The sequence below is a fragment of the Parasteatoda tepidariorum genome, chromosome 8 (genome assembly GCF_982258835.1).
Source record: "Parasteatoda tepidariorum strain Cologne lab strain chromosome 8, Ptep-v5.0, whole genome shotgun sequence".
NCBI classification, from domain to species: Eukaryota; Metazoa; Arthropoda; class Arachnida; order Araneae; family Theridiidae; genus Parasteatoda; species Parasteatoda tepidariorum.
Window position 1 is genome coordinate 86,291,324 of NC_141762.1, and position 15,425 is coordinate 86,306,748.

Here is a 15,425-nt window from a genome sequence, read left to right on the forward strand (position 1 = left end):
ATCAAGGGAAGAAAAAAAAAATCAATGACTTAAAAGATATTACTAATCAGCACAGATTTTCATTGGTCAATTTATGAGTCTTGATTAATTATTTATTTGGTTAAAAAAAGTATACAAAGCGAATTGAATGCAAAATTACAATACGATAAATTTTTAATGTTCAAAATTAAGATGAAATATGCTATTTTTTAGCAATAAAATCAGACGAAAACACGAAAAACGAAAGAAGAAAAAAAAAACATATTCTTTACACTAAATATTGGTCCCACTAATAATTATTTTTTAGCGGTTTAAATCAAATTTTAGTTGTATCCGGCAAATGAACCAACGAGTCATGTATCAATATTGAACAGATTTAATGTGTGCGAATTTTTTGTCTCTAAATTACAGTTAGGGTTAGTTCTAGGATGCTTTAAAACGGCGATATTCTACATTGAGCTGTCCTATTTACAAAATCTACATTTGACCAGCTTTTTTATTTTAAATTTTTAGCAAAAATGTGTTGCTTTCTTTCTCTCTCTTTAAAGAATTTATTCCTCCGCTTTTTTTCTAGTAGTTCTAGGACCATCACAAATAAAGAAACCATTTTAATTAAAAAATGAAAAAAATAAATCAAGGGGAAAAAAACAGTATTATTTACAGAAAATATGTTTACCCTTTTTTATTTTTTCAGTTCTGCCTTGAACTTTAAAAAAAAATCCACAATCTCCCAAGATAAAATTTTTCTTCCAAAGAAAAAATGGGTGATAAAACGTGATATGCCATTCGAAAAAAACAAACAAACAAAAACAATGAATATCGGGTCAGTTGCACAGTCACGGTGCCTGGAGAGTCGAATTTCCATTTAAGTTCATTCAACTTAGAATGAAGCAGTTTAAAAGTTGCTGAAAAGTGTGGAAAGCAACATATTAGACCAGCGCAAGAACTTAAGTCTTTCTCAAGGTTTTTTTCGAAACCAATCTTAGTTTCGTTGAAGAGAAGAATAAAGAAATTTCCCTCACTTAGGAAATAATCTGCCATAATATCCTAAATGATTCTTAGATAAAATTTCATTTCATAGCTGTGTGTCCACATTTTTGTAAGTTACGACAGCGTCTTTTTAATCATAAATATTTAAAAAAGAATTGTTTTTTCTTAATTATTAAATACGAGTGTTTATGCATGGTTTCTATGGTTACATACCAATTGATCAAATTAAACTTTTTACAAAAAACGCCAACTTAGATTTTTCCACCAAGAGGAAAATTATCGAAATCAATAAATAGTTCCCTTTGCAATTTTTTAATAACTCAGATAATGCAGCGTTGGAGTAACTTTTCAAATGTTAAAAAATTAGATCACAAACGCTTTTCACCATTACAACTTAAGCATTTTATGTCATTTTCTTATTTAGCACAGACGGCGCTGGCAAAAGATTGGTTAAACTTGCCATGAATAACTGTTTCACGAATCTCACAGCACGAAAATAGCATTTTATTCGCATAAAAACGTTTTTTAATGTGATAAAAGCCTTCGAAGACTTCTAGGAACACATATTAAAACGGTAAAAGTAAAAAATAAAATGCACAGTATGCAATTACTCGAAGGCGTTGCATTAAAAAATTAAATAGAGAAATTGTAAACATCTGAAATGTAAAAATCATTTTTTTACATTTCAGATTTCTCCTCCCTTTTTCCGCATTGCAGTAAATCAAGCAAACATTCTAAACATATCAGTGTATTGAACGATATAGTGAAAAAAAAAATATTCGTCAGAAAAAGTATATAAATATCGCCAGAAATTGTTGTTTGCGCATCTGCGAATACGGCGGATTGACGACTTTCTAGGAATAGAAGACAACTCCAGCAATTCGCAAAAACCTCATCTGAAGTTATTTCCTCGTATTTGATATGAAAAAAAAATTATTGCTTTCCGCCAAAAGAAGTGACGAAAGCGAGATTAATTCTAGCCATGCGTTTAAGTTATCTTAGATTCTTTAAAAAGAGTCGAGATTTTAAATTTCATTTGAAAATATCGAGGAAAAAAAAAAGGAATTTAATCTTTAAACAAATCATATATATTTTCAGGGAATTTCACATTTTCCTTTTCATTCAGATTTTTTGAAAGTTAATCATTTTTATAAAGGTTTTATTCGAAGCACTTTCGCCAAGAGATATAATAATTTCTAATTTTAAATTTTATAAGCCATCATAACGCAAAAAATTGTTAAGACTTCAGAGCCATAAAATAGTTTAAAATCGTTCTTCGCCCAAAATTAAAGTATAATTCTTGGCGGACTATTTCTTTATTATAAGTCGACCTAACCACTTCCCGTTTTAAATTTGGACATTAGTGTTCGCGAAAAATACATTCAAAGTAGTGAAACAATAGCGAACTATTGTTAACTATATCTACGCACTAGGAAAAAACTATTATCCTGTTTAACAGGTAAAACATCTTCATCGTTAACATAGTAACCTGTTAAACAGGTAAAACTATTATCCTGTTTAGAGCTAATTATACGTAGTTAGGATTCAGTGATTTTAACAGTTTAAATTAAATGACTTAAATATATCATCATCAATGGCTCAACAGCCCTGTATGGGCCTTCTCAAGAAGTTTTTTCCAGGCTAACCTTTTTTTTGCTAGTGTTTCCCAATTTTCAGTTTTTAAGACCAAAAAGTCTTTCTCTAGGCCAGGGATGGCGAACTAATGGCACGCGTGCCATTTATGGCACTCGACACAATATTTTGGGCACTCCACCGATCACAATTGTTGTTGCACTGTGAAGCACATGTAACAATTAAATTAAAATTCACAAAAAATAAACAATATTAACAAAAATAAACTAAAAATTAATGCTAAAAAAACAATTAATAACCATAAAAAACAAGCTAACAATAAATAACTAGCGAAAAAAAAATTAACAGTCCTGCTTAAACTAACATCTTACAACCTAATATAAGTTATTTGTCATCTAATCTGCATCAACAGAAGTCACACTAATGTTACTTGAAAGTTGAATTACGCGTATAACTGAGATATTGCAAAATGTTTTTTTTTTTCAATGTAAATAAAGAGTTTTGAGTTGATAATATTTACTATTATTATTTTCTCAATAATCACGAAGTCAAAATTATTTGACGGCACGTCTATGACCTCATTAACCAAATTTTTTTAGAGAAAATGGCGCGTTGGTGTATAAAGGTTCGCCACCCCTGCTCTAGGCCATCTATCCATCTCAAATTCGGCCTGCCTCTTTTTCGTGTGCCAACTGGTCTGGCATTGAAAACTCTTTTTGTGGTACGATCTTCGTCCATTCTGATAACGTGGCCTGCCCATTTTATTCTTTGTCGGACTTAAATATGTATACACATATATTTTACATATAAGCCCAAAAAAGAAAGAGAGATAAAATGCAAAATCTTTCAATAAGTAGGGAATCATTTAAAGATCCATGTAACGGTTCATTTTTATCTCTTCTCAATTAGTGATTTATGAATTGATGTTCGATTTTTATCTGTAAAAAAAAACGGCGATAAAATTGTGAAATGTAATATCTATCAATGAATGCCACTATAAAACAAATAACTGTAACACGAAACGAACCCGTCTATCATCAACTTTAAGCTTCTGAGTCTGGCAATGAACTCGTTTAATCTAGAATGACGTCAATTCTAAATGTCACACTTATTATGAAGATAGTGATTTCACACTATTACAACTAATTCCAGCAAAAACTCTACAACAACTTAAAAAAAAATTTAAAATGTATTTGAAATTAAAAGAAACGAAAAAGGAAGAACGAAAAAAAAAAGCTATCAGTGATTTAATATCTATAAATTTAGTTCATATTGAGATAATTGATGCAAGATCCAAATAAAATTCGGCGATGGGGTAAATTTTAGGAGAAATTTTAATCATTTAACATGCCATACAAATTATTCAGGAATTTTCAAATTATTCTGGAAATACAAAGCTCTTGTGTCTGACATTTAATCCAAACTGACGTCCATCCTAAATGTCACAGCTTGTTTTGAAGATTGAAGGATTGTTTTTTCTACATAATATCAAATTTATTTGAAATTAAAAAAAAACATTGTTTCGGCGCAAATGATCATAAATTAAGTTTAGGTCACATGGAGAAAAATTGGTGTAAATACAAATAGGACGTTCCGTAAAAAACATCTTTTACATGTATTTTTAGAATCTTTATCATAAATTAAGATTAAAATTTACACAAAATAGGGATTATTTAAGAGAAACATAGGTTCATTAATGACACAAGATGGCCACCTGATCCGTTAACAGTAGCGGATCACAAATTATTTTACCGTGTAAACGGGCCCTTCACAAAACATTTTAACTAAAAATAGATCGTTTATAATATTTTTTATTTTAAAATTGGCTCTTCACAAATTTTTTCGTTTTAAAAACAGAGTCGATAACAGGTTAAATTTCTTTTACAACCACAACTCCTTAAAAGATACGGTATTCCGTGTTTTTTCACATAGTTTCACTTATTCTTAAAAACAGACAGGACCTTGGCAGAAATTAACCGATTCTTCGGTAGTTATATTCAGAAAATTATAAGTTGATTTTTCAAAAATTCACAAAAACACGATCTTTTTACAAAAGTCTAAAATGAAGAATGACCTCTGCTGATTTGAACATGGAGTCGCATTAATTTTCATAGAATTTCTTATTTGTACGAATGTTCCAATTCGATCTTTTAAACAAATTTTGATAATTTCGAAGTCCTATCAAAAGTAAATTAGAAAACTTAAATACTAAGCTTTTTATTATCTTTTTTTCTGCCAAATAATAATTTTGAAATTGAATATTTTATAAATAATCTAAACTTAAAACAATTCAAATTAGCAGTTATCTCAGTATTTGTTTAAGCCACTCCAAATTACGTGTGTTTAAATAAAGTCTATAGGTAAAGGTCATTGGCCAATATAACCAATGTGGCTTATCATTACATTGCCCAAAGATTTAATAATTTAGTTTAAAATTTCCTTTACAATTTCCATTGGGATGAAATGAAAATCCCAAAAATGCAATAAACATAATATGAAGAACTTTTCATTTCTTATAATATTCATGAAAATAAAATGACATAATAAAATTATTAATTTAAGATAAAGTATTGTATTTATATATTTAAAAACAGACTTGCTGCATGCCTACACTGATGGTATTAGGACGGCGCATTGACGCCAATAGGCGTAAACAAAATTCTACAAGAGTGAAAAATAAAATTGAAAACCTTGAAATTTTTACTCCAACACTTTCTCATAGATCAAATATTGTAATAATATTGATAGGAGCAGTGGCAGCTCAGGGTATAATGCGTGCGCGTTCCAATGCGATAAACCAGGTTCGAATCCCAGCCATGGCTTGTCGATATGAATTCCGCACCCGGCTCGCACTGACATAAAATATCCTCAGTGGTTGATGAATCATGGGTTAGAGCCCCCAGGCTAACTGCGGGATGTCTTCGTGGTTTTCCTCTCCATGTAACGCAAATGCGGGTTAGTTCCCTCAAAAAGTCCTCCACTAAGGCAAATTTCCTCCATTACTTGATCCAAGGTTCCCTTGTCTTCTAGATTGAGTTCAAAATTACAAGGCTACGGAGTTGAACATTAGTAATCGTAAACCCAAAAAAATTAGATCTGCTGTTCAAGGACGGTTATAAAATAAAAATAATATGGGAAAGTTTGTTTTCAATGGTAAAAAGAAACTTCCTGTATTCCAAAAAAAGAAAACCATCAGAACAAGTAACGAAAATTTGGCAATAGTTTATCAAAATTTATCTAATTATTTACCATAAAGAAACATAAATACATACCAAAGAAAAGGAGAGCTTTAAATATATATTGCAGCAGAATTATAGTAGCTGGTATAAAATTTATTATTATAAGTAAAAGAAAATATTTTTTATTCTAGTTTTTTTCATAAGACCCAGTATACTAAACAAATGCTAGGTGCATTTTTTTTAACTGTTAGTTATTAACAACAGAAAATTCATTTTTTTTTTATTATTATACTTTCATACAATATAACAAATGTATCTTGTATCATTTTTGTTCCTTTTTAAGTGAAAAAATATATTTTCGACACAAAAGATTTTAAAATGTAATTTCTAATTACATAAAATACTGTTATTACTTAAAATAACAGTATTTTATGTAATTAGAAAGTATTAGAAATTTATTATTTAAATTTGTTTACATGAGTTTCGAATCAACAAATAAAATGTTCTATGGCAAATTTATTCATATATTTTCATGTAATCTGAGTCCAATCCCCCCTTTTCTTTATTAAACCGGTAATTTCAGCATCATGTATAAAAATTTTAAAAAAAACTTGGGAAACAAAAATAATTTAAAAGCATTTTCACACAACTACGTTGAGCTGAAAACATATAACATTAATAGAAAAAACGAATAAGATATTGTGCCAAATAAATTCAACTTACCCATTAAAGGAATAAAAAGCTGGTGTAATCCAAATTCCACATCGCAAATATGTGAAACAAAAAGAGAAGAAAAAAAAAATATTTTTTTTTCAATAAAGAATTCTCACTGTCACAAACGACGATCTAGCAGACGATTTTTTAGATATTGCCAATAATGAAATTCTGAAATAAAACTAAAGAAGTTTTTATCACAGTCCAATCCGAAAGCGCCTTCAAGTCTGAAAACTAGCTTGTCTCGCCACTGCCGCTAAAGTAACAAAAGTGAGGAACATTTAATGCTGTACATACGTAATATAAAAACTACACTACGGTTGCTTTCATCACTTCCAATGATTCTACTCGCTGAGATTTTACTCAGAAAAGCCGGTTGTCTTATTTCTCAGAAACCCTCCGCAGCTAGTTTTCATTTACGACAAGTTCCACTATCAGCATGCGTCTCGTTCGTTTTGTCCGTTCGGTTAGGCGCACTCGAAAAGGCATATGGGTTTACCACAACAGTAAAGTTGGAGAAGCAGACGAAAAAGATTGTTGAAGGTTGCTATCGCGGAAAATTTATCTCAGTTTTGGCGCTTCTTTAATTTTTCTCTAAAAACATTTTTTCCTCTCATTTTTTCCTCTCATTTTTTCCCTATATAAAAAGAAAGATAGATGGCGGCTAAAATGAACCGCGAGTGTGTCGAAAAGGTGCACACGTAACCCCTGGAAATCCTAAGGGTTAAAAATAATTTTTTTTCAAAACTTAATTTTAAAAAAATTATTTGAAATAATTACAATTATTCATTTTAGTTTAGATAATGATGTGCAATTGTTATTAACCTAGTCTTAAATTAGTGAAATAGCTGTATTTTTAAATTCAACGTTATGATTAATTAATATATATACCCCCAAAAAAAATTTATTTTTAATTTTTATAAATAATAATAAAACTTTATAGATCTCCTTTTATAGTGCTTAAAATAAAATAACTTTAATAAAAGCATAATTATAATACGATTTTTTCATTTTTATTTTTAGAATTTTAAGGTTAAAAATTAAAATTTGACGCAAAAAACATTCGGTTTATTTATTAAATAAATTGCTGAATTTCTTTTTGTTTTTCAAAAATTTCCGACGCGTGCATGCAAGTAGATAAACAAATAAAATTAAATCGAATTCTTCGATTTTTATTGCAGATTTGGATTATGTATAAAAAAAAAAATTAATCCCATTGAAAACAGGTATGCCGGTTAACAGACGGCTCTGTAGCTGCAATGAAATAGGGATAAAAATTGCTTAAAATAAAGATTTTTCGAAAAATAATGTCACTGGAAAATATAAGAAAAGTTGCGTCGAACTAAAGATACTACACTGACACTAAACTCGACTGAATAAAGTATGTAGAAAAGTGCAGATTTCATACTCTGCAAGGAAAAAAAGCGGTTTTATTTTTATTTATTTATTATTAACTGTAATGGTTAAAAAAGAAGAGGCAATGGTCGGGATTCTGGGAAGATAACAGTCTAATCGTTAGAATGATGGGAAAGTAAAGTTTTTATGTACTACCATGATAGGAAAGAACAAATTTTTTATATTCAATGGCAGGGAAGTACAGATTTTATATGCTACAACTATATAAAAGAAAAAAAATTTTTTGTAATAAAATGGTAGAGCTCATTTTTTTTAAATTTACATCGATGACCTCAATCTTCATTTTCCCCTTTCTATTTTATACGTTTCACTTCAGACGATATTTTTCATACTTAATTTAATGTAGAATTTAAAAATGAGTTTTTTAAATAACTCTGTTTTTAAGTCTAAAGTTTCTACTAAATATTGGAGAAGAATTACTTAAACTTTAAAAAAAAATTAAAGCATTAGAGCAAAAACTTTTTTTACAATCAAATAAGAACGTCTTTCCTTTTTATATTTCTAAATAAAAACAACAGTCAATCACAGAAATATAAAATTCCTTTTCGAATGTCTTTTTTGAATATAATACATTCAAAGGAATTTAAATATAAATGATTTTAATTTCCCTGTACTGAAAACTTTGTCTTTAAAGTTATTAAAATATAAGCAAACGATTTTTAACGCAAACTTAAAAACAGTTCACTAATCGTTGTTTTTAACGTAAAAATCTCAATAATAAATATATGAAATTCAAGTTGCATTTATTTTATTTAAAGAAATCCAGAAATTTTAAAAGACATCATTAAAAAAAAGTATTTTCCTAATGTTTTTTAATATTTTTTATTTTGATATTTTATTTGTAACCGTAATTTTTTGTTCCAATTATAAATTAAATTTCTTGCACAGCAAACGACAATTTTCATTGGAGATTTCATTTTGGATAAAAGCCTAATCAGGAACAGACTTTTTCCGTGTTCAATAACCGACCTCGAATAGAACCCTTTAGAATATTTTATTAAACAGATGAATTAATGAGTCTCATTTTGCAAAAGCATTTTTTCATAATGGTAAAATTATTTACTTCTTAATAATAGAAAAAGAGTTCCAAGAATGATCATCAGTTTCTTTAGTTGCTTGATTTTGTTATGAATCGAACGAAGGACTAGAAAATGGTTCGATGACCTCAATCTTCATTTTCCCCTTTCTATTTTAGATCATGAATAAACCTCTTACGTGAAAGTTTTATAGCCTATAATTATAGACATTTATTTAAATTACACAATTATGTTTTCACTTTAAGGCTGGTGTAGACAAAATTCTCAAAATATTTGAAAGAGTATCGTTTGATATAGTCAAACAAAACTTTATTTTCATATGTAAGAATTTCAGGAGTTGTTATTTTAACTGGTGATTCGAAAATTCACTGAGGATTCGTCGAATATATGTAAAATATTTCTCTTAAGCATTCATCAAAGATTTCTGTTTAATCGTAAATAAAGAGGCCATTATTTTTATTCAGGAATGAAATTTATTGGAAATTCATTTAAAATCGTTTTCATATTTCAACAAATCTTTCCCTCCCATTCATCGAAACAGTCATATTAAGTTCATTAAATAAAATAATAATAATAATAAATAATAATAATAATAAATAATAATAATTATAAATAAAGTGAATTGTAATTACTAATATCATTAAGGGGCCTCATCCAGTAGGGGAAAAATGAGCGCTACACCCCACTTTTAGGGTTGATGACTTCTCTTATTATAGAATGAGCACTACATCCCACTTCCTCAGTATGGATGAGAGTTCAATCCTACTGATAAGCTCTTTGTAGGGATGACGTAGCAGGGCTTGGACAAAACAAATGTTTCTTAAAAATTTTGGGTATTTATTTCATCACAACTATGTGTATGTTTAAAAATTTTGAAGCTAACTTCTTAACCTGAAGCAAGTTTCGCAAAGTTCGCAAGTTTCGTAAAAATTCGCCTAGTGTCCTCCATTATGTTAACCATGTATATGCTCTTAACCTCGCATGGTCTAGCTAGATTAAACAAACGCTTCTTAAAAACTTTTTAGTATTTATTTCTTCACATATATGGGTATTTTTGAAAAATTTGACTCTTACTTTGTAATCTGAAACAAGTTTCAAATGAAGTTTTCATTGGGAAAAGTTACAAAAAATTTGCAAATTGTCCTCCTTCATTTTTATATGTATGCTCTTAACGTAGCATTGTTTGTACTAAAAATTTCTTCTTAAAACTTTTGAGTTCATATTTTTTGACATATGTCGATATTCTTGAAAGAATCGAAGCTCATTTTTTAATCTTAATCAAGTTTCAAATGAGTTCCTCATTGCAAAAAATTATAAAAAATTCTCGAATTGTTATCTTTATTGTCAATTATACATATGCTCTTAACACATTATTGTTTGGAGCAAACAGATTCTTCTTAAAATTTTTGAAATATTTATTTCTTGACACATATGGGCATTTTTGAAAAAAAAAATGACGCTCACTTTATAATTTGAAACATGTTTCGAATAAATTTCTTGTTGCAAAAAATTTTTAAAAATTTCACCAAGTGTCCTTCAATGTGTTAACTATAAATATGCTCTTAATGTAGTATTGATTGGAGTAAACAAATCCTTTTTAAAAAATTTGAGTACTTATTTCTTGACACCTATGGGTATTTTTGAAATAACTTACGCTCATATTGTAATCTGAAAAAGTTTCAAATGTTTTTCTAATTCAAAAAAAATTTAAAAAATTCGCAAAAAAAAAAAAAAATGACGCTGACGTTGTAATCTGAAAAAAGTTTTAAATGATTTTCTCATTGCAAAAAATTCTCAAAGTGTCCTCAATTCTTTTAATCATATATACGCTCGTAACGTGGCCTGGTTTGGACTAAACAAATGCTTCTTAAAAATTATGGGTATTTATTTCTTCACGTCTAGGGTATTTTTTAAGCACAAGACACTTTCTTGACCATGACACCATTTAAACCATGCCACGTTAAAAGCATATCTATGGTTAACATAATGGAGGACAATTTGCTAATTTTTTATTATTTTTTGCATTGAGAAAATCATTTGAAACTTTTTTCAAACAACAAAATAAGAGTCAAATTTTTCCAAAATCTATTAGAAGAAACAAATATTCAAAATTTTTAAGAAGTATTTGTTTACTCAAGTAAAGATCATATATGTATAATTAAAGTAATGAAATAGAATTAGCGAATTTTTATTTTATTTAACAAAGCCGTAAAAAGTATTTGTGGAACTCAGGTGAACGGCTTATGATGAAAGCGAACAAATTTGGAATTATATAAAATCTGTATCTTTAAATTATATAAATTTTCAAGCTAATAGGAGCCAGGCAAAGTGACCCATCTCGATTTGCGTGGATAGATTGTCTCGAAAAAGACATCGACATTCTGAGAACCAAAAAATGCTAACAAGTTTTTAATCATTTTTATTTACTTGTATTGCTATAATTTTGTCGAAAAATCAGCTTTTTGTTAGGGAAATCTCCGATATTCCCTAACAAAATGATTTCATTCTCCCATTTTAATCTTTCGAGAAATGCTGCCAAGGAGAGTGAATATTCAAAATCAATTTATCTGTAAAAATTAAATAAAAAATGATTACAAGCATATTTAAAATTTCCATGTACTGCCTCGTCGACAGTTGAGTTCGTCAATGGATAACTATTTTTAGCGATGGATTAAAACTTCAATGAGATTTTTTTCCCTCAAAAATGTAAAGTAATAAAATTATGCGTTCAATCACTATAAATGGATAATTTAAAGCTGTGCATTTCTTTTCTTTCCTCCTTTTTCTTTTAGATTTTATAAAATTTACTGATGAAAATCGATTTTGATGATGTATCTTAACGTAAATTACACACAGAAAAAAAAATCTAATATTTAAAAACGGACAAATGTATATTACTGATCACACTTTTGAAAATTATTGATGCTGGAACCGTATTGCTATCATTTTATCAGAAAAGAAAAGAGAACATAAAATAACGCACCCTTTATATCTCAAATTATGGTTGATTGACGCGGCCTTTTATTTTGCATGCTTTGTTTCGAAAGATATTGCCTAGGCGAGGAAATATGCAACATCAGTTTATCAATGAAATAAAAAGATTAAAAGCATATTTAGAATTTCTCCTCTCCGTATTCATTCCTTTGACGGTTGATTAAACACCTCTTAATAAGAAAAAAGGCCATTGCACGGAATCACTTTAGCAGTCCGACGTAATGAACATAAACTGCATAGTGAGGTAAAAAAATACGAAAAATTTAACAACCTTCGAACTATTAAACTGCGCAGTACAAAGTTGAACTTACAGTAAATTTTTTATTTAAATTCTTTAATTTTTATTTAGATTCTCTAAAAGAGAGCAAAAGATGTAAAATACATCAGTCTTAAAATGCATATTTATTCATTGTGAGAACCGCATCGCAAGATGAATGAATAAAATAGTAATTTTATTCGATAAATTTCAGCTTCAAACTATTTTATTCACCCCTTAAATAAATTTTAAAAAAAACTTAATTAATTTTTTCTTCCAATGAAATCGAATAAATTGGATTGATATAGCTTCTTAATGACTCATGCATTCGATGATCATCAAAATCGAATCAATTTTATAGATCAATGAGAGGTATGTTTTTCTACTGCCACTTCAAGTTTAAAACGGCTGTTGTACAAACTTGTTTAGTTTTAAAAATATCAAGTAAAGAAGTTAGCGATAAATCACTGACGTAGACGAAAGATCCAATCACGATGCTTAGAATCTCGCTTCACATTGAATGGAAGTAAGGATTGTTTTTAGGCCCACTGGCACCCACGTACCTCAACATGCCACTGGCACAGGGTTTCTTCCATTAAATCCAAAATAATTCCCAATAGTCATTGTTTTTAATACTGCTAAAACAATTACGAAATTCTATAATTTCTTTGATTCTATAATTTTTCTTTGATTACACCAGAGATTAATATTTTTACTTATTTTTTCTTTTTTTTCAGGAGCATCGTATCTCCGGTTTGCCAGATAGCAGATTGAGAAGTCCAGTGTTTCGCTTAGTCCAGTGTTTCCCAAAGTGTGGTACGCGTACCCCCAGGGGTACGGGAACAGTTTAGTGGGGGTACGCGTTCTTATGCGAAATATCTAGCAACAAACGAAAATTTCAAAATTTTATTTAAAAACAAAGCTAACCATGAAAATTTAAGATTACGTATTTTTGTATTGGCTATTTTTTGCAGAGTTAACAGTTAATAATGAGTGGTGTCAACAGCCAGTTGTGATTTTTAACTTTTGTGCAATTTTTTTATAGTAAAAAATACATTCATTTTTTTATGAGTGGTACACAGCGTTACGAAAAATTGAGAAAGGGTACGCAAAAGTCATAACTTTAAGAAACACTGGCTTAGTCCTTCAACTCTGATCCTCCTCCCTATAGGAGCAAACTTATCCGTATCTTTTTCAGATCGAGAAAAGTAGGGATGCATGTTGACATTTTTCATGTGAAAAATAGAGCAGACAGAATTTATTTCCGGGAACGGAATTGGAAAATCGAAAATAAAATATTACCTTTCTTAGTAATAAAAAAATATTTAAAAGTATTTCGACGCTTCAACTTAGCCTCAATTTGTATTTATATTATTCGATTCATTCGTTTTTGTTCAGTAACTGAAATTATTTATTTATTTTGCCCGAATGGAGCTACAAATTTCACACATTTAAGATTCAAAAAAACTTTCAGCTTAGAAAATATCAGGCAATGATCTTTATACTTATAAAACAAAGTGAATATCGAGCAATGGCAAATTACTTAATAAAACTAATGTAAGAAATACCAGACAATACCTAAATGTAAAGCATACCGGACAAGGCACTCCCTACCCCCAAGAAATTAAATATACTATGAGAGATGGGACAACGGTTTATTTTCTACCTTAATAAATCTACAACGAAAGGCCGCAATCCAATTCTTATAGGGATGTAGCTTGGAATTGAAGGGTTGCTCGCTTGTTGTTTTTAGTTTTACGCTTTAGACAGTCACACTCGTCTGAACATCACTGGAGCCGGATTTCTCTTATTAAATCAACAATCATTCATAATTAATAATCATTGTTTTTTAATACCACGCAAAATAAAAACAAGGATGACGAATTAATTACGGAATTTATCATAAGCAGAAGATTGCTAGGCGCAATTGTTAAACCACTATACTTTTTTTTCCGCGATTACCAATATAAATTACAGATTTCTCAAGATTTCTACGGATATTTATGAAATATATAAATGCATACAGTAAATAATGAAAAGTCGTTCGTGACGAATCATCACCACATCCTTGAAAGTTTTCTATCCCGCAGTCAACTGGTGACCTAAATGCCTAGTAAATAGCTTTTGAATGTCTGTTTCGTAAACTTCAATTGTCCTCCACTCGCATATAAAATTTCCCATTCATAGAAAGAAGAAGAAAAAAAAAATGAATTTCTTTCAATGCGTGTTGAAAATTCGTCGTATATTTGTCATGCTGCATAAAGCATCATTCTTCATTCAAGTTGTGGCAGATATGGAAGTGTTTTCCTTTTTGATTTCTTGTTGTGGTATTTACGCGAAGAAAAAAAATAAATCCAACTGAATATAAGTTATTTTTGAGTTTGACAGCTCTCCATTTTGCCACATACAGCACGAAACATTGACAAAATTGTTAGTCACTATTTTCCAATTAACCAACAAGTTCGTGATGTAACGAATAATGCATTTGTTCATCATTTAGTTATTGTTTACGAAGTATTTATTAATGATATTTTTTATTTATACATAAAGAGATAATGGTGCGTAATCTTGTTACTTTATATATATATTTTTTATATAATAATTACTCCTCGTGTATTTTGTGTGCCAAGTTGCACAAAGCATCATTCTTCATTTAAGTAGTGACAAATATAGATTAGCTACGGTATTTGTGTGTGGGAAAAAAAAACTGAAGAAAAAGACATTTCTGTCTTAGATGGAGTTTCATTATTTGCCCGAATGTAGTGCAAAATATTTTCACAATATTCCAAATAGCCAACAATTTTGAGACATAAGGAAAAATGTATCGATAAATCAGTTATTTCCATTTACAAATTATTAATTGAAGATTTTTTAATTTATGCATAAAGAGATAATGGTGCGAAACCTTGTTAGTTTTTTTTTTTTTTTTTTTTTAAATAATGATTACCCTTTTTTTTTAAAAAAATTCGCCGTATACATTAGTGTTACATAAAGTATCATTCTTCATTTCATTAGCTTCTTTTCTTTTCTTTATATTTTGCTTTTTTTTTTCCATTAGATTCTTTTCTTTTTTATTTACTTGTTATAGTATTTATGTGGGGCGAGACTGAAAATAAAGCTTTTTTTGTGTTAGGTGATAGCACTTCATTATTTTACCAAATGTAGCAAAAATATTTTCCGAACAGCCAATAAATTCGAGGAGGCCAGGATAGCCTGGTCGGTAGGGCGCTGGGCCCATGTTCAAGCGTTCGTGGGTTCGATCCCCGC

At 29.3% G+C, this 15,425-nt stretch overlaps 1 protein-coding gene and 1 long non-coding RNA gene across 2 annotated transcripts in view; one reads left to right on the plus strand and one right to left on the minus strand.

The window, feature by feature from the left end:
- The window catches only part of LOC107456960 (suppressor of cytokine signaling 2), a 44,936-nt gene extending 37,990 nt beyond the window's left edge, over window positions 1-6,946 (minus strand). Inside the window, exon 1 of the mRNA XM_043044823.3 lies at window positions 6,465-6,946. The gene's annotated coding sequence lies outside the window, so the exon portion shown is untranslated. The remainder of the gene's footprint in view (window positions 1-6,464) is intronic.
- Window positions 1-14,365, plus strand: part of LOC147806489 (uncharacterized) — a 47,971-nt gene extending 33,606 nt beyond the window's left edge. Inside the window, exon 3 of the long non-coding RNA XR_015435921.1 lies at window positions 12,896-14,365. This is a non-coding gene — a long non-coding RNA (uncharacterized LOC147806489). The remainder of the gene's footprint in view (window positions 1-12,895) is intronic.
- The last annotated feature ends 1,060 nt before the right edge of the window (window positions 14,366-15,425 follow it).